The sequence below is a fragment of the Capricornis sumatraensis genome, chromosome 21 (assembly GCF_032405125.1).
Source record: "Capricornis sumatraensis isolate serow.1 chromosome 21, serow.2, whole genome shotgun sequence".
Classification (NCBI taxonomy): domain Eukaryota; kingdom Metazoa; phylum Chordata; class Mammalia; order Artiodactyla; family Bovidae; genus Capricornis; species Capricornis sumatraensis.
In genome coordinates, this window is record NC_091089.1 from 14,309,916 (window position 1) to 14,330,708 (window position 20,793).

Below are 20,793 nucleotides of genomic sequence, written 5' to 3' on the forward strand. Positions count from 1 at the left end.
TGTATTAGTCATCTCAAACTTACTGTGTTGTAAATTTAGCCCCATATTTTATATCCTTACAGAGTTCCTATAATTTTATCCATCTCAACTACTTGAAATTGCAAGCCTCCACATTTTCAGACCAAACATTCTGTTTTCTCACTGATTGCATTCTTTTTCTTACATCTCACATCCATATTTTAATGATTCATTTTTAAGATGCTCCAATGAATACCCTTAAATATGACTATATTCATGACCTCCACAGTTAAAATGAAGTTACAACACTGTCTTTTACCTAGATTATTGTAGCAGCATTCTAAGTAATTCAATTCAACCCCTGTCACCTCAATACCCTCTTTATCTATTCTCAGTACAACTGCACATTAATCCTTTTTTATGTCAGATTATGTCACTCTTTTGATGAAAACCTTTTAATGGTTCCCTGAATCAATGAGCAACCTGGCAGAAAACAGATGGCATCCTCAATTTAGGTCCTTTGAAGAGCAATGGATAAAGGGACCATTTTCATCGACATAGACACAGTGAAGTCCAGGGAAGTTACCAGGTCAGTACTAGGGGTGAGAAACAGTAGGTGCACATCACTAAATGCTAGACTGACAGTACAAGGAGAAGAGTAACAGGGTTCTGATAAAGACTAGAATAAAAAACCCATGACAGATAAAATGGGGAGTGTGGGACATCAACTGCTGTTCTTTAACTCCTAAGTAAGTAACACTTCAAAATAAAAATGTAGCCAAACAGAGCAAAGAATATGTTCCTTTTCTCTCTATATATGCAAGTATAGGTAGATATCTAGACAGACAACTAGAGAGGGGTACAATACATGTGTGATCAGTCAGTTCATCCAAGGTAAGAGAAAATCAACTAAGATGGTAGGCACTGAGAGAGGGCATTAGAGGGCAGACAGACTGAAACTACAATCACAGACAACTAGCCAATCTGATCACATGGACCACAGCCTTGTCTAACTCAATGAAGCTAAGCAATGGTGTGTGGGGCCACCCAAGATGGACAGGTCATGGTGGAGAGGTTTGATAGAATGTATTCCACTGGAAAAGGGAATGGCAAACCACTTCAGTATTCTTGCCTTGAGAACCCCATGAACAGTATGAAAAGGCAAAAAGATAGGACACAGAAAGATGAACTCCCCAGGTTGGTAGGTGCCCAATATGCTACTGGAGATCAATGGAGAAATAACTCCAGAAAGAATGAAGGGATGTAGACAAAGCAAAAACAACACCCAGTTGTGGATGGAACTGGTGATAGAAGTAAGGTTCAATGCTGTAAAGAGCAATATTGCATAGCAACCTGGAATCTTAGGTCCTTGAATCAAGGCAAATTGGAAGTGGTCAAACAGGAGATGACAAGAGTGAACATCGACATTCTAGGAATCAGCGGACTAAGAGGGACAGGAATGGATGAATTTAAATCGGATGACCATTATATCTACTACTGTGGGCAGAAATCCCTCAGAAGAAATGAAGTAGCCATCATGGTCAACAAATGAGTCTGAAATGCAGTACTTGGATGCAATCTCAAAAATGAAAGAATGATCTCTATTTGTTTCCAATGCACACCATTCAATATCATGGTGATTCCAGTCTATGCCCTGATAAGTAATGCTGAAGAAGCTGAAGTTGAACAGGTCTATGAAGATCTACAAGACCTTCTAGAACTAACACCCAAAAAAGATGTCCTTTTCATTATAAGGACCTAGAATCCAAAAGTAGGAAGTGAAGAAACACCTGGAGTAACAGGCAAATTTTGCCTTGGAGTACAGAATGAAGCAGAACAAAGGCTAATAGAGATCTGCCAAGAGAACACACTGGTCATAGCAAACACCCTCTTCCAACAACACAGGAGAAGACTCTACACATGGACATCACCAGATGGTCAACACCAAAATCAGATTGATTATATTCTTTGCAGCCAAAGATGGAGAAGCTCTCTACAATTAGCAAAAACAAGACTGAGAGCTGACTGTGGCCATGATCATGAACTCCTTATTGCCAAATTCAGACTGAAATAGAAGAAAGTGGAGAAAACCACTAGACCATTCAGGTATGACCTAAATTATATCCCTTATGACTATAATTGGAAGTGAGAAACAGATTTAAGGGACTAGATCTGATAGACAGAGTGCCTGATGAACTATAGACAGAGGTTCGTGACACTGTAAAGCAGACAGGAATCAAGACCATCCCCATGGAAAAGAAATACAAAAAATAAAAAAAATCAAAAAGGCTGTCTGAGGAGGCCTTACAAATAGCTGTGAAAAGAAGGGAAGCAAAAAGCAAAGGAGAAAAGGAAAGATATAAGCATCTGAATGCAGCGTTCCAAAGAATAGCAAGGAGACATAAGAAAGCATTCCTCAGCAATCAATACAAAGAAATAGAGGAAAACAATAGAATGGGAAAGACTAGAGATCTCTTCAAGAAAATTCAAGATACCAAGGGAATATTTTATGCAAAGATGGGCTTGATAAAGGACAGAAATGGCAGGGACCTAACAGAAGCAGAAGATATAAGAAGAGGTGAAAAGAATACACAGAAGAACTGTACAAAAAACCTCTTCATGACCCAGATAATCACGATGATGTGATCACCCACCTACAGCCAGACATCCTGGAATCTGAAGTTAAGTGGGCCTTAGGAAGCATCACTACGAACAAAGCTAGTGGAGGTGATGGAATTCCAGTTGAGCTATTTCAAATCCTAAAAGATGATGCTGTGAAAGTGCTGCATTCTATATGCCAGAAAATTTGGAGAATTCAGCAATGGCCACAGAACTGGAAAAGGTCAGTTTTCATTCCAATCCCAAAGAAAGGCAATGCCAAAGAATGCTCAAACTACCACACAATTGTACTCATCTCACACACTAGTAAAGTAATGCTCAAAATTCTCCAAGCCAGTCTTCAGCAGTACATGAACCATGAAATTCCAGATGTTCAAGCTGGTTTTAGAAAAGGCAGAGGAACCAAAGATCAAATTGCCAACATCCGCTGATCATCGAAAACACAGGAGAGTTCCAGAAAAACATCTATTTCTGCTTTATTGACTATGTCAAAGCCTTTATTGACTGTGTGGATCACAATAAACTGTGGACAATTCTGAAAGAGATGGGAATGCCCGACCTCCTGGCTGCCTCTTGAGAAACCTGTATGCAAGTCAGGAAGCAACAGTTAGAAGTGGACATGGAACAACAGACTGGTTCCAGATAGGAAAAGGAGTACGTCAAGGCTGTATATTGTCACCATGCTTATTTACCTTCTATGCAGAAGACATCATGAGAAACGCTGGGCTGGAGGAAGCACAAGCTGGAATCAAGATTTCCAGGAAAAATATCAATAACCTCAGATATGTAGATGACACCACTCTTATGGCAGAAAGTGAAGAAGAACTAAAGAGCCTCTTGATGAAAGTGAAAGAGGAGAGTGAAAATGTTGGCCTAAAGCTCAACATTCATAAAACTAAGACCATGGGCATGAGGTCCCATCACTTCATGGGAAATAGATGGGGAAAACAGTGGAAACAGTGGCTGACTTTATTCTTTTGGGGATCCAAAATCACTGCAGATGGTGATTGCAGCCATGAAATTAGAAGACACTTACTCCTTGGAAGGAAAGTTATGACGAACCTAGATAGCATATTGAAAAGCAGAGACATTACTTTGGCAACAAAGGTCTGTCTAGTCAAGGCTATGGTTTTTCCAGTGGTCATGTATGGATGTAAGAGTTGGACTGTGAAGAAAGCTGAGCACCGAAGAATTGATGCTTTTGAACTGTGGTGTTGGAGAAGATGCTTGAGACTCCCTTAGACTGCAAAGAGATCCAACCAGTCCATCCTAAAGGAGATAATTCCTGGGTGTTCATTGGAAGGACTGATGTTGAAGCTGAAACTCTAATACTTTGACCCCCTGATGCAAAGAGCTTGCTCATTGGAAAAGACCCTGATATTGGGAAAGATCAAGGGCAGGAGAAGGGGAAGACAGAGGATGACATGGTTAGATGGCATCACCGACTCGATGGAGATGGGTTTGGGTGGACTCCGGGAGTTGGTGACAGGCAGGGAGGTCTGGCGTGCTGTGGTTCATGGGGTCTCAAAGTGTTGGATGTGACTGAGTGATTGAATTGAACTCATCAGTCATTTCAGTTCAGTCCTGTCCCACTGTTTGTGACTCCATGGACTGCAGCACACCAGGCTTCCCTGTCCATCACCAGCTCCCGGAGCTTGTTCAAATTCATATATATCAAGTTGGTGATACCATCCAACCATCTTATCCTCTGTTGTCCCCTTCTCCTCCCACCTTAATCTTTCCCAGCATTAGGGTCTTTTCCAAGGAGTCAATTCTTCCCATCCAGTGGCCAAAGTATTGAAGTTTCAGTTTCAGCATCAGTCCTTCCAATGAATATTCATGAGTGATTTCCTTTAGGATTGACTGATTTGAGCTCCTTGCAGTCCAAGGGATGCTCAGGAGCCTTCTCCAACACCACATTTCAAAGGCATCAGTTCCTCAGTGCTCAGCTTTCTTTAAGGTCCAACTCTCACATCCATACATGACTACTGAAAAAACCATAGATGGATCTTTGTTGACAAAGCAATGTCTCTGCTTTCTAATATGGTGTCTAGGTTTGTCATAGCTTTTCTTCCAAGGAGCTTATGTGATAGTGAAAGTGAAAATGTTAGCAGCTTAGTCCTGTACAACTTGTTTCAATCCCATGGTCTGCAACCTGTTAGGCTCCTCTATACATGAGATTCTCCAGGCAAGAATATTGGAATGATTAGCCATTCCCTTTTCCAGGGGATCTTCCTGACCCCGGGATCAAACCCAGGTCTCCCTCATTGTAGGCAGATTTTTTATGATCTGAGCCACGAAGGAAGCCCATAATACATGCATATGTGTTCAGTTCAGCTCAGTTCAGTCGCTCAGTCAAGTCCGACTCTTTGCGACCCCATGAATCACAGCACGCCAGGCCTCCCTATTCATCACCAACTCCTGGAGTTCACTCAGACTCACATCCATCGAGTCAGTGATGCCATCCAGCCATCTCATCCTCTGTCGTCCCCTTCTCCTCCTGCCCCCAATCCCTCCCAGCATCAGAGTCTTTTCCAATGAGTCAACTCTTCACATGAGGTGGCCAAAGTACTGGAGTTTCAGCTTTAGCATCATTCCTTCCAAAGAAATCCCAGGGTTGATCTCCTTCAGAATGGACTGGTTGGATCTCCTTGCAGTCCAAGGGACTCTCAAGAGTCTTCTCCAACACCACAGTTCAAATGCATCAATTCTTCGGTGCTCAGCCTTCTCCACAGTACAAACTCTCACATCCATACATGACCACAGGAAAAGCCATAGCCTTGACTAGATATATATGTAAGTATATTTGTGTGTTTATACAGATTCCTTGCAGACAGTTAAACAGATATGGATATAATGTATGTATATAAATCCATGCTTATAATGATTCCTTTTATACATTTCAGTGTTTTATTCCTTACAATTCCTAGTCAATCAACTTGGGACCTATTCACAATCCTCTTTGAGGAAATAATATGGTTAACCAGAAAAAAGTCTGTTCAGCAAATATAGCAGAATATATATTAATATGTGGGTATACATATATATATACACACACATATATATTGCTTTATCATGCTGATGAAATTTTTATCAACTCGATATTTTTATCATTTAAAATATTTAATACTTACTAATTAAAAAATAACAAATCAACTGAGAGTATAGAATAAGATGTACAATTTCTAGATTTTCTTCCTAGGGTTCCATCAGCATGATTATATAAATATATGCAAAAGGTAAAGCTTTCTCATGCTTTAGCTACAATGCTTGATTAGCAGAGTAGATACACTGTACCTTTAATTGGCAAAAACACTACCATGAAATTCAGTTAATATTCAATTGAAAATAACAGCACTCTACCAACAAATATGTTTTTTAAAGTTACAGCAATCTGAAAACTCTTTAATGAATTTATTTTTTTCAGAAAAATACACAAAGCAGTTGTGAGAGTTATCCTCAGGCAGTACAGCTCTGCTGGAATTGCACTGATAACATCACTGATGAAATGAATTGGCCTAGAAACCATCTGTCACTTTGATGAAAATGGGTTCATATTCAAGCTTATATATTTTGATATATTGACTCTTCAGTCCACAGGCTTCAATTCTAACCCTGTCACTTTAAAAAATATATGATACACATAATCCATTGAAGTAATTACATAGAAATATAAAGCTGGCCTCTTACCATGTCTATAGCATGTTTGTATTGAAAACACTAACCACTATGTATCTTAAAAAAATTTGTGAACTATTAATTAAAATTAAACTCAGTTCAAAATTTCACCTTTTTACTCAGCAACACACTCTAATATAATGCTTTTTAAAATATCTAATATATGGTACCATGCAGGGTTATAATGACTATCCTGTTTGCCAACTGAAACAACATCAACCTTGCCATTTCCTCCTAAATGCTATATCTTTTTGCTCCAGAACAAACCATGGAGAGCGTTTCTGTGTAAATGAAAGCTCAGTTTGCACTTTTGTCCTATTTATAATAATTCAATTCAGAGCTATAGTGCCTCATATCAGTTATGTGGTTTAGAGTTTGTCTCAAACTCCACTGTCCAGAATCTCACATGCAAAAATAAACACATTTATTTATATGTACGTGTTAAATTGCTTCAGTTCAGTTCAGTTCAGTTCAGTCACTCAGTCGTGTCCGACTCTTTGCAACCCCATGAATCACAGCACGCCTGGCCTCCCTGTTCATCACCATCTCCCTGAGTTCACTCAGACTCACGTCCATCAAGTCCATGATGCCATCCAGCCATCTCATCCTCAGTCATGTCCAATTCTTTGCGACCCCTTGAACTGTAGCCTGCTAGGCTCCTCTATCCATTGGATTTTCCAGGCAAGAATACTGGAGTGGGTTGCCATTTCCTTCTTTAATTGTCTATTTTATTAAAATAAATACATAGCTATTGGTATACACTTACACCAAAGGTATTTATCTGACTTGGCTCCTATCTTTCTTCATCTTTTGTCACTGTATTCTGATCAAATGTACAATTATATTTAAGGTCAAATTTAATTTTTTCTTTATGTTAAATTTCAATAGTTTTTTGCATGAGTATCTGTTGAATTTACAAGACAGAACCTGTTGCTTGTAAATTAAAAATGTTGCTATAGTATCACTTCTTTGGTCCTCAACTTCAAAGAAGTGACATTTCAGTATTTTTTTGGAATATCCTGCCAGAAAAATGAGATATGAAATGTTTTATATTATTTGGAATTATCCAAATCTAATAATATAGGCATAGTCTTGTTTTCTTCCAAGATTTTGTCTACTCTTTAAATGTGTATGTATATTAAGGAAAGATACTTGACCAGACTCCTCTATCCATGGGATTTCTCAGGCAAGAATGCTGGAATGGGTCGCCATTTCCTCCTCCAGGGGATCTCCCGACCCAGGGATCAAACCCACGTGTCTTGCTTTGACAGGCAGATTCTTTACTACTACCCAACTTGGGAAGCCCAGAGTTACATAATCCTACTTAATTCTCAGAATAACAGTCAAAAATAGGCAATATTGAACAAATTTCTAAATATGAAATAAACAGAGGAGCCACCAGTCAAACCCAGACCTGTTTGATTCAAAACCTGATATATATTTTATTGCACTCCTATCAGACAAAACCTGAAAATATCCAAAATATCAGTGACTTTTTAAAACTTTTCCATGACCACAGGTAACTTTTAAAAAATACCTTTGCCCATTTCCTTAATTTTGAACCCTGGTATTTTAGTCTCTGAAATCAGGAAGGGTATCAGTTTTGTTTTGTGTTGTTGGTTGTCGCTATGACTTTTTTTGTGAAGCTGTTATTCTCTGACTTTTTAAATAGTATTTTTGAGCCAGAATTGTAGATATTTTAGAAGTGTTCAAATAATAGTGTCTGAGTGTGCAAAGTGCTTCTGAAAAAGAAATGATCTTTTCTCCAGATCAATTGTGGACAGATGAGAGAATTTCAGCCTGAGATAATCCTGTTAAGTACCAGAAGCTTTGTGATTGCTACTCACCACTGAAGTGGGAGAAATCCTTGGCTGGAGAACTTTCAAATAAAAGATATTTTTCAGCCTTTTATACACAATATTTTAGGTACAGTCATTTTGAAAAATGGCTTACTAAAATAAGTCTCTTAAAAGTCCTCTAATTTCTGAAGTTCGTATTTTTATATAGAGAATATTTATTATCTAGAAGAGAAAAAGAGACTGACATATTACCCAGGAGTTTTGCATTAGCACCTCATTAGAGCGTTAACAATTACTTACACCGAGTATTTTAGGTCATTATTTTCCAGATGAGAAAGTAGAACATTAAGGGCTATGGTTTCCAAACACACATTGAGGTGGTATTTGAATACAGGTATATATGTATTTCTGAAATCCATTTTTTCTTTCAATTTTTGCCATGTTCTTTGTGGTTATTTCGGAAGGATTTTACTGGGTGTGCAGATTAGAAATGGCAGACAGAATTATTCACTTGTTCACACTAGTGAATATACTGAACAGATTTACATTATTTTAGTAGTGTGTGTCTGTGTGTATGTGTGTGTCTGTTTTAAATTAGTGCTTTATTTCATTCAGTAACCTATTCTGTGTAACCTGTTTTCACACAGTAACCTATTCAGTCATGTCTGACTCTGTGACCCCATGGACTGTAGCCTGCCAGGCTCCTCTGTCCATGGAATTCTCCAGGCAAGAATACTGGAGTGGCTTGACATTCTCTTCTCCAGGGGATCTTCCCAAAAGGGATAGAACCTGGGTCTCCTGCATTACAGATGGACTCTTTACCATCTGAGCCACCAGGGAAGCCCAACCTATTCTGCTTATACCTAATTACCCTATAACCAAGAGTTTACTCTGATATATAGAAACACTACTAAAATATTTTATTTCACATGCTTAAGGACAGAATGAAATAATAACATCATAATGTAAGAACTAATGCATTTATCGGTTTTAATTTCATACATTATTCCCTTCTTGTTAGTTTTTTGAAGTAAAGGAAGGAAATCAGGGGCTCACAGGAAGTGATGCCTGATTCCTGAGTCTCATGATACACATGACTTCTGGTGAAATATCGTAATTCTATATTAACAAATTATAAAACAATGATGAAAGAATTCAGTTGAACTACTATCTTAATATAATTTTAGGCCAAAACATTTTATTTTTGCAATAGAAGCAAAGTATTTTAAGTTAAAAAAAAATATTTAAAATTATAAAAATTTAGCACAAAAACAGTTTTAAAAATATTCATCAAAATTAAAATATAAATTGAGTCATATAATCGAAATTTGCACTCCAGGAAATCTGTTTTTCTTTCAGCTATGTTAGCTCCTGAGGTTTCACAGACTGTTTTGCAAATTACTTGACAAAATATCTTAAGAATTTCAGGTGAGGTAACAGTGTCAAACTTTATTTTTTGGGGCTTCAAAATCACTGCAGATGGTGACTGCAGCCATGAAATTAAAGGACGCTTACTCCTTGGAAGAAAAGTTATGACCAACCTAGATAGCATATTCAAAAGCAGAGACAATACTTTGCCAACCAAGGTCTGTCTAGTCAAGGCTATGGTTTTTCCTGTGGTCATGTATGGATGTGAGAGTTGGACTGTGAAGAAAGCTGAGCACCGAAGAATTGATGCTTTTGAACTGTGGTGTTGGAGAAGACTCTTGAGAGTCCCTCGGACTGCAAGGAGATTCAACCAGTTCATTCTGAAGGAGATCAACCCTGGGATTTCTTTGGAGGGAATGATGCTAAAGCTGAAACTCCAGTACTTTGGCCACCTCATGAGAAGAGTTGACTCATTGGAAAAGACTCTGATGCTGGGAGGGATTGGGGACAGGAGGAGAAGGGGATGACAGAGGATGAGATGGCTGGATGGCATCACGGATTCGATGGATGTGAGTCTGAGTGAACTCCGGGAATTGGTGATGGACAGGGAGGCCTGGCGTGCTGCAATTCATGGGGTCGCAAAGAGTCGGACTCGACTGAGCGACTAAACTGAGCTGCAAGTGAAATTTACACAATTACCTGACAAAAATTCTGCTTTAAAAAAGAGTACACAGTGCTCCTCAAGGTTAAACTAACTTGTTCTAACTTTCTCTATTATTTAAAAGTTGGGTGCATTCTCCTCACATTGAATGGCCATTGAATGAATGGTCATCATCAAAACATCTACAAACAATAAACACTGGAGAGGATGTGGAGAAAAAGGAACGCTCCTGAACTGTTGGTGGGAATGTAAATTGATATAGCCACTCTGGAAGACAGTATGGAGATTCCTTTAAAAAAAAAAAAAAAGGAATTCCTTGAAAAAAACTACCATATGACCCAACAATCCCGCTACTGGGCATATACCCTGAGAAACCCATAACTGAAAAAGGCACATGTACTCCAATGATCATCACAGCACTGTTTACAAAAGCTAGGACATTGAAGCAACCTAAATGTCCACTGACAGATGAATGAATAAAGAAGCTGTGATACATATGTGCAATAGGATATTATTCAGCCATAAAAATAAATGCATTTGAGTCAGTTCTAATGAGGTGGATGAACCTAGAGCCTATTTTACAGAGTGATATAAGTTAGAAAGAGAAAAACTAATGTCACACATGAGTGCATATATATGGAATCTAGAGAGATGCTACTGATGGTACTGAACCTATTTGCAGGGCAGCAATGGAGAACAGACATAGAAAACAGACTTGTGGACACAGAGGTGAAGGAGAGGGAGGGAAACAGTAGCTTGGAAACAGACACACTACCATTTGTACCAGCTGGAATTTGCTGTATGACTCAGGAACTCAAACTGGGGCTCTGTGACAACCTAGAAGAGGAGGATGGGATGGGAGGTGGGAAGTAGGTTCAAGAGGGAGGGGGCATACGTATACCTATGGTTGATTCTTGTCAATGTATGGCAGAAACCAACACAACATTGTAAAGGCAACTATCCTCGAATTAAAAACAAATCTTAAAAATGCTCAACATCATAAAAACTAAGATCATGGCAAAAAAATAATTTGGTGCATTCTATCTGAGCATGAGTTTATAAGCTGAATCTAGCCACATCATTGGCTTAGAATCAACTGAATATTCAAACCATGAAAATACGTAAATCTAATCTCTGAAGTAACACTTGTGTTGTAGCCATGCGTTCCGGGAAACAAAGTCACTCAGAAGGACAATGCAGATAGTGGAGTACAGTTTATCACACCGGCGGGCCCAAGGCAGAGTCTCCTCTTAGCCAAGGACTCGACCAGCATTTGTGAAAATCTTATACCGCATGGGTACGTGTCTGAACCCACCACTCCAAATTCCTTGAGACTGACGTAAACCAAGGAAAATACAATCCCAGTAACCCCATCATTCACGTGCTATGTGCTCATGTGCTCAAACAGTCAAACAATTAGCCAATAATCAATAAAAACAAAGTTACACTTCAATAGATACAGAAAAATTAATGGCCTGCCTGGAGGAAGGGGTGATAATATATGTTTTCTCTTAGGCGATGAGTAACCTAGATATGATCTTCAAGGTTCCCTGGTCTGGAGGAGGCCTTATCCTTCTGTTGTTGTTTTCATAGGCACTGAACATAGAGTTCAGAGTCCATTGGAAAGGTGGCTGAGCATGATCAGCATGAACAGGCCTAAGATGGAATCCAGGCCCTATGAATTCCTTCTTCACTTGAGTTGCCATTTTTACACTTTGAAATTGTCTCAATATTCAATAAATATACATTTATACCAATTGCATACTTGAATGGTATTTCAGTGACTTCAAAACATTTCAATTTATCTGTAAATTGACAACTATTTTTTTCTTACTGGGTGAAATTCTGAGCTCAAAAAATTGAAAACAAATGCCAACAATATTGCCTGGTTATAATCGTGAAAAACATGTCTCCAAAGTAAATCTATATTAGCACAACTCAATGTGGTAATTAAGATAGAAAAAAGCAGTGCTAAGCTGCATGTCCTATGAGGTTCCTTGGGGAGCAAAGTTAACTGACGTGACTTGAAATATGTCCAAGGGGTTTAGTTAGCCTCCAATTAGCTGCAAACTTCTGTTATTAAAATGCATAACAAATACTGGCCTCCACGTCCCTGAACCCATCATTATTTAAGTCCTAATTTCAGATGGCTCCTTCATCAGAGCATATATCCCAAAAGCGAGCTTTGACTTTTAATTACACTGTACAATCCGTGCTGTCAGGTGACAAATTGGAAGGACAACAAACTCTAGGGCATATCCTGGTGAACCTGCAGAGCCCAGCTCTTAACCAAGAGCAAACAGCAGAACAAAGGCAAACATTCCAGGAACAATCTACCAGGAAATGCTGGCCGAATTGCTGCTCCTGTTTAACCTTGCTGTTTACACCTGTCATGAAATCCCTACCGTCAATTCAAGAGAACAGGCAGAGATATGAACACAGGGGATGTTTTAAGAATAGAAATTGACATCTATCTTTTCTTGAGCTCAGAAAGCACATGCCCTGTTCTTATACCCCTGTTTACTTTCTATTGTGATATTCCCCTTCATAAATAACACCTTGATAATTAATATTCCAAGCTGAATGACAAAGAAGTAGGCTTGCTAAGTATTTAATGAATACTTCTGAGAGCATAAGTAGTGTATCTTTGGACATATTTATTTCTATATAAAAACATCAACCTGTAAATCAGTTCTTTGTAAATCATGGTATACTTTCCTTTATGGAAGATGTTTTAAAATGTTGTCCAGTTCTCAAGAAAGGTCATTAGTCTACTTCATCCATGGTATAACTTGGGAACTGCCTCTAATTCAGTTTTACTCATTTGTAGCAAATGTCATGCATGAACACTTTCTTTTGCCTTCTGCTTCATGTCCCAATAATACTCTTTTCTTCAGAGTAAAGCCATTTTAGAAAATAGCTGATGCTTTTTCCATAATGGCTTCTCTGACAATGTCAGTGGATGCACTCAAGTGTGTGAAGAAATAGATTTCCAATACAGAAGCAACTTTCAAAATCGATGTGATTTCATAGGTAAATGAATCTTTAAAATTTTAAAAGAAAAATTAAGAGTAATAATCCATCACTTGCTCTAAACTAGAGAAACTATGTGTGTATGTATTTATCAGAGTGGGGGTTTGTGTTTGTGTATGAGTATTGGAGTGAGTAAGCATCTGAGTTTGTGCTTGAGTGTGGCAGATGAGAGCATATGTGTGTTGGTTCATAAGCCTGTGTGAATGCATGGAAGCAGAATGCAGTGTTTGTATCCTGAAGTTGGTGAGTGAATCATATGGATGTAAGTGGGATAGTTATAGCCTGAGTATTCCACAGAAATTCAACATATGGAGGAGTTGTGAGCAAAAACTGGTGAAGAAATATGTTGAACACAATTGTTCTAGATAGTATTGAGCTAGATAGTATTTAGTCAAGTTTATAATTTCTGTGGGACTTCCCCAGTGACTGAGCAGTAAAGAATCCACCTGCAATTCAGGAGATGTGGGTTCTATCCCTCTGTCAGGAAGATCCCCTGAAGAAGGAAATGACGACCCACTTCAATATTCTTGCCTGATAAATCCTATAGTCAGAGGAGCCTGGTGGGCCACAGTTCGTGGGCTCTCAAAAGAGTCAACTGGACACAACTTAGCAACTAAACAACAACAGTATAACATCCATATGATCTCTGTATTAAAGGTAAATCAAAGGCTTCTAAATGAATACATGGAAAGTAAGCGATGAATTGAACTACATTGAAAAGATATCATTTATGAAGTAAAAAAGAAAGCTGTAAGTGGAAGAAGATATTTGTAATAACTAACAATGGGATTATACCAAGAACACATACATATACATATGTGCATATATACACATATACACATATTTCTTCTGCTTTTGACACAATAATTTCATTCTTTGTTGGTCAATATCTATTTATCAAGCAAAAATGGAAGTCACATAGGACTTTTAAGCACAAAACTTTTCATAGATAAGTGCTTAATAAATAGTTATTAAATAAATGAATGGAGCTCCCTAGTGGTTCACATAGTAAAGAATCGGCCCACAATGCAGGAGACCCAGGTTCGATCCCTGTGTCAAGAAGATGCCCTGGAGAAGGGAATGGTTACCCACTCCAGTATTCTTGTATGGAGGATTCCATGGACAGAGGAGGCCTGGTGGGCTATAGTTCACGTGGTCATCAAGAGTCCAACATGACTGAGTGACAACTAATATGAATATTTACTATGTATAACTTAATAAAACCTGCCATACATGGACTTTATGTAAAAGGGTTAAATAATGAATGTTTTAAATAATATTTTAAAATCTTCAATCTGTTCATGAGCTATTTAAAAGTAGTACTATTATATTTAACATATAATTAAAAAGCCCTAAGATTCTGTTTCTAGAAAGGATTAGAGTACAAACAAAATAAATGGAAATATATACCCATGAATCTAAGTACAGATTATCATTTAAACCAAATATATGCAGGCATACTTCAGAATTAGCATTTAAGCAAAATATACATGGGCATACATTCACCAATCATAACTTTTCATATTCAGGTAGCAATTGTAATGTTTAAATACATATGGTAGCATGATACATATTATTTATTATCCTTTATTGCAAATTTACCAAGTAGCAGACATTTTACATTATCTCTAATTCTCACAAAAACTCCTTGGAATTCTCCAGGCAAAAATACTGGAGTGGGTAGCCATTCCCTTCTCCAAGGGATCTTCTCAACCCAGGGATCAAACATGGGTCTTCTGCATTGCAGGTGGATTATTTACTATCTAACCCACCAGGGAAGCTGCCATAAAGCTGATACTATTCTCCATAATTCACTTTTGAGGAAATTAAGATTAGAGTTGTTACAAAACTTGCCAAAGTTAAGTTTATTCTTAGACTCTGGGGACCTGGAGTTTGTAACCCTGTCTGACTCAAAAGCCTACATTTTCCCTATTTTATTAAAAAAAAAAAAAAACAAAAAACACTTTCACTTTGCCAGAGTTATATTTTTCAATCTCCAGATGAGTATTCTACTGAGACCTTAATGTTTCCAATGAAAGTTCACTTCATCAAATCTATTACATAGGCTACCATTTAACATATACTGTGAATACTTCACAAAATTGAAGGAAAATAAGACAACAGCAAACCAACAAACCACTAGTGAACCAACAAGTGAATGACAAGTTAACTTGTCAAACAACTGTTTGAGAGGAATTTCAAACAAAGCCTTTCTTTCTAAAGTGGGAACCTCTAACAGATCATTCTGCAGTTGTCACATTCTGCAGGAGAGAGCAAATAAAAATCAAAGTTATAAACCACAAAGTTATAAACCACAAAGGTATTAACAATGCAATACTGATGTCGAGAATAACTGATAACACTAAAAATGACTACAATCTGCCAAGTATTGAGGCTTCTTCCGTTAATTTGCATATATGTATTTTTTCCATGATAAGTAAACTAGAAACCACTTAGGATCAAGTCCAAGATAAAAATCAGTCTTGAACACTGCAGTTCATTTTAAGCTAGGATCTCAGGGTGAAATCTATTTCAGTTCTGGTCCTTCATCTTTGGAAGAAGGATACACATGTGCATGACAATCTGCCAGACTGTTTTTTACATTTACTTAGGAACATAGCGTATCGAAGAGACAATTAACCACATGATGTTAATTACTGAGGAAATTAACATTACTAAAATGAGGAATATGAAATACAGGTATATAGAACTTTGAAACTGCGTGTAACCTTCCATATATATTCATGCATACATATACAAATTTATTCAAATTAATGAACTACATCTTGTTAATGTAACATGTCAAATATGTCCATGATTTGGCATGGGTTAATCCAAGCTGCAAAATCAAAGAAACTTCCATACTGAAATCAATAAAATAAGACTTTCATATAATCCTACTATTTTAAACATAAAGTTGTGGATAATATATAGTTCAAGTTGGAAATGAGCCCTTAAAACACGGTATTCATTCAGACAAAACAAATGTAAGAAAACAAGTTAGGTATGTATAAAATGAGGAACTGAAAATACAATGACTACTTTTATATGAGTGAAAGCAAGCAAAAAAAAAAAAAAGTGACTGTAGTAATGTTTTCCGTAGATAACCCACTTCTAGAAAGGCATACGTTTTTCAGTTAATGCAATAGTTTTTCCCTACAGTTCTCAAGAATACCACCTGAACACTGATTTTCAGAGATAATGGGGGTATTTCTGCTTTCCCTATCGATGATACAGTCGTGGCAACTAGAATAAGAAACATCTTAGGATGTGTGCCCTCTTCAATTTTCTGATAGCCTTTACGGCATTATGGTGACATGTATATCATGTGATAATCAAACATAAATTAATTTTCATATAAACACACAGACATTATTATAGAGTTTAATATGAACATTTTAAAAAAGCAAAGGAAGATTATGCATCATTGTTTTATTAGAAATACCTTTAAGATATCACCATTTCAGATAATCATATCAGTGATAGAAGACAGCTTGCCCCATTGGAGTCACGAGTATCAGCCATGGATTCCTGGCTGTCACCATTGAAGGAATTCTTCATGTTTTTTACACCACTCAGCTCAACACTGGCTGTACATCAGAATCTTCTGGAATGTCCTGAACAATTCTAATTCCCAGAATGAACCACAGATTAATTACAGCCGACCCTCTGGACTTGTGGAACCGAGGTCCTGTACCATTTTCATCCACATTTGCTCTGGTCACAGGTGTTTACATATTAATGCATATTATCTTATTAGATATTGAATTCCTTTCTTCATCATTACATAAAAAATGAAGACATCATACGTTGCTTTGCATCACAGAATGTTTATTATAAAACAGCATTACAAGCTCTGATAATGCTGGAAAACTTTGACTGGTAGTTTCTCCCCATTCCACCATGTAAACAATAAAATATAGCTATGTGCTCAAGGTTCCTTTTAGCATCTGTGACAAAGACTTCAGGACAACATTGAGTTCAACAGCATCTTTCATTGCTTTCCCTCCCACACTTTCAGAGAATTAGAAGCTTTACTCAATCTCTGTCTGAAGGAAGATATCTACTGGAAATTCTCGTTCTACTTTGTAAATGCCGCAGTCTCTCACTTTGAAACTAAGTAAGGTGTTAGCTAAACCTAAATTCTAAAATGGCATTAAAATTATGTAATAGCATTAGCAGTAGTTTTCTAGAATATACTGGATTTTTCTGTAAAATTATTACATTTTCATAAGCCATAATTAAGAAATGATTAGAAATAAATGTGGAAAATTAAAATTAGGAAACCTAGTCTTAGCAAGTCACATTTTCCCTGTCGTTAAATTTCTTTTAGCTCATTCTACACAACTTCTCAACTCAAACATTCGGAAACATGAAAAAAAAAAATGAGAAAAGATAAAGATGGTAGAGAGAGAAGAAAGAAAAGGAGAAAGACAAGACAGTTTTAAATGTTACTGAATGGAGAGGACTCTGGGTTAATCTCTGAAATGGAAAATCTTTCTAAGTCAGGGTTTAACCATTATACCCACTCTGCGAGTGGGAGGACTATTTATTTTTGCTGTGTGATGGCAATTCAAGAGAAGAACATGTATTTACCTCTTTGGAGGAGAATTAATATCTAGAACTATATAAACTATGATACTAAATTTGGAATAAATGCACAAGATCCATATTTTCTTTTAAAATATCCAGTTTACTTACTCTATCACCATAAATGCACCTTTCATAGACAGATGATTTGCACAGATTACAGTATTTCTCCATGACTTAAAGTTGTTATTTTGACACCAGTCGTCCGGAAACATCAACAGGCCTGAAAAACCTCCTGTGGAATATGGACACATGTTTCAGTGCTGTTAGCCATCTGGGAATGTGGAGTTCTTCATAGGAATACTATTTTCCAGACTCTGCCAACATCTCACTGCTTTTTTCACCTAGCCTAAGTACACCAGGCTCCAAGAACTTATTAACTATTTCATGTCCTGCAGCAGGTAATTGTCCTCAATACTTTTCAGCTAGCAGATTAAAGGAGAAAAGGAAATAAGGATAACATAAGACAAAAATATGCACTCATGAAGACTAGTAGAAAGAATAGAAATTTTAATAGAATGTTCTACATATTTTTCTCAGTTTTCTGGCACCAGACACATAGGTGCAAAAAAATGTTTTATCTTCAAAGGATAAACTTCGTTCTCTAATAACAATTTATGAAAGAAAATTATTACCATTTTTATCATGTCTCAAAATTTGTAACGTTTTCCTAAAGGTAGGAAAAGATGAATTTGTTTTTCATGCATTTAAATGACAAACTAAAATCATTCTGTTTAAATCACCTGATAAATCCAAGATATGAAAACAAATGTCACTCCCCAAAATAACACATTTACATTCTGATCCTGTAAGAGGACTACTGGGGCTACCACTTTTCTTAAAATCAGTAAACTCAGTATTATTTTCTTGTCTTTAATGGTATGCCAAGACACATTTAAAGGATGAGCCCCAAATAACCTCTTACCTGGTGAACTTATCCTTTGTAGCATGGCCCTAGTTGAATTGGCTACTTGAGTTGTCCACTGTGCTACACCCTTTCAGGGACTACCCTGATATACCACATTGTTAAATATATGCATATATATATATATATATATATATATATATATATATATATATTTATTTATTTACACACACACACACACATATATATATATATACACTATATCTGTGCACATATGCACACATTCCTTTCCTTTGAGGGAGTTGTATTACATTTTAGAGATTTTTATGTTTTAAAAAATCCCATAACTATTTATATAAAGAAGGTTAAAATGTGTCTTTCTCTTTACACCTTTTGGCTATTTTAAAGTTAATTTCAGTACTTTTGGTTTTAGCCCAATACAGCAGATGTAGAAGTTAAATTATTTATTCTTTGTTCTGAGGTTAAAAGCATCACAATAAAGGAGAAAAAAAGAGGTCATTTGTTGAGTGAGTGGGTGCATATGTAAATTGAGGAGAGAAGGGGAGGAAAAAAGTATGCTTACCTCTAAGTGAACAAGAGGACAGGAATGGGGTGTGAACAGAAGCATCTTAGTTCTGCATGAGCTCAAGGGCCTCTGTTTCCCACCTTTCCACTTGTCTTCAAAACCCAGCCTCAAAACCTTCTGCACTGAAATGCCCTTCATAAAATTCAAGTAACTTTATGTATTCTTTTTCTAGGTATGCCAAGAATTTGCTTACATGAAAGAAGAGAGAAAGTGAAATCGCTCAGTCGTGTCCAACTCTTTGTGACCCCATGGACTGTAGCCTACCAGGCTCCTCCATCCATGGGACTCCAGGCAAGAATACTGTAATGGGTTGCCATTTCCTTTTCGAGGGGATCTTCCTGATTCAGGGGTCAAACCAGGGCCTCCTACATTGCAGACTGATGCTTTAGCCTCTGAACCACCAGGGAAGCCCATTTGCTTATAAAGTCTATATTAATTGATGGAGTTCGGGACCCACTACCTCAAAATATGGCAACTTAAACTTCCTGAATATTTTGCTCTGACCTTCCTTCACCCTTTTCTCTCCTGAATTTGTTAACAAAGATTTTAAGTGGCAGGTGCCTCGCTGTACCCCGTCGAAAGGGAAAGAAGCATCCTTACCTCTGAAGATGAAAGAACACTGAGTAGACTCTAGACAAATGAGCCGAGCTGTGCTTCCCCTGTTTGCTGCACTTTCCTCACACTCTTAGATCCGCCATATTTCTCCACAGTGGTCCACTTGTCATCAAATCCAACATAAACACACTAAATTTCAACAATTTCTTTGAGGCTTCATTTCTTTATAGTCATAAGTTCTTGTGTCTTGTTAAACTTCCATGGATTAAATAAATATATATGCTTTTCTCCTGCTAATCTGTCTTTGTCAGTTGAATTTTGAGACCTAACCAGGGACCCTAAGACACTTGAAGAAAATTGTTCTCCTCTGATATGGTGCACATGTATGCAGTAATGTCCTATGGGTTTTATCTCTTATCCTGGACTTTCCCTGATGTCTTTAATGAGATCAACTTCATGATCTGCAACAAAAAGTTAAAGTGGAGAATTCAACTGATGCACCAAAATATTTTTTTAAAAAAAAGATATATAGTAAAGAAAATTGTGAGATAGAAACCTAAAACTTGCACAGATCACTATAGTGTGGCTATAAATGAGTTTGTCAGGACTACAACTAAAAACAAGACCTCAAAAGAATCAGTAGAATGTATTTTGGGGAAGGAAGTGGGAGGGGGGTTCAGGATGGGGAACATGTGTACACCCGTGGCGTATTCATGTTGATGTATGGCAGAACCAATACAAGATTGTAAAGTAATTAGCCTCCAATTAAAATAAATAAATTTATATAAAAAAATAAAGATTTGCTACCGTGTTGTTAGTTACAGGTACACTTCTTTGCCCATTTCATTTGTCTTAGAAGAATTGTGGGGGATTTTGGAGTGACTTAGCAGCAGCAGCAGCAGTTGGAGGGAAAGGTGTGGTCAAAATGCATTGTATTTTTAACTTTCATCTAAGAAGCAAACAAGACTAGTTTCTAATTTCATCCTATTTTCTACTTACTCAGAATAACAGTTATATGTACATATTTGTAAAGATACAGATGTTTGGAAATAAGTAAAATCAATCAAGAAATCAGCATGCC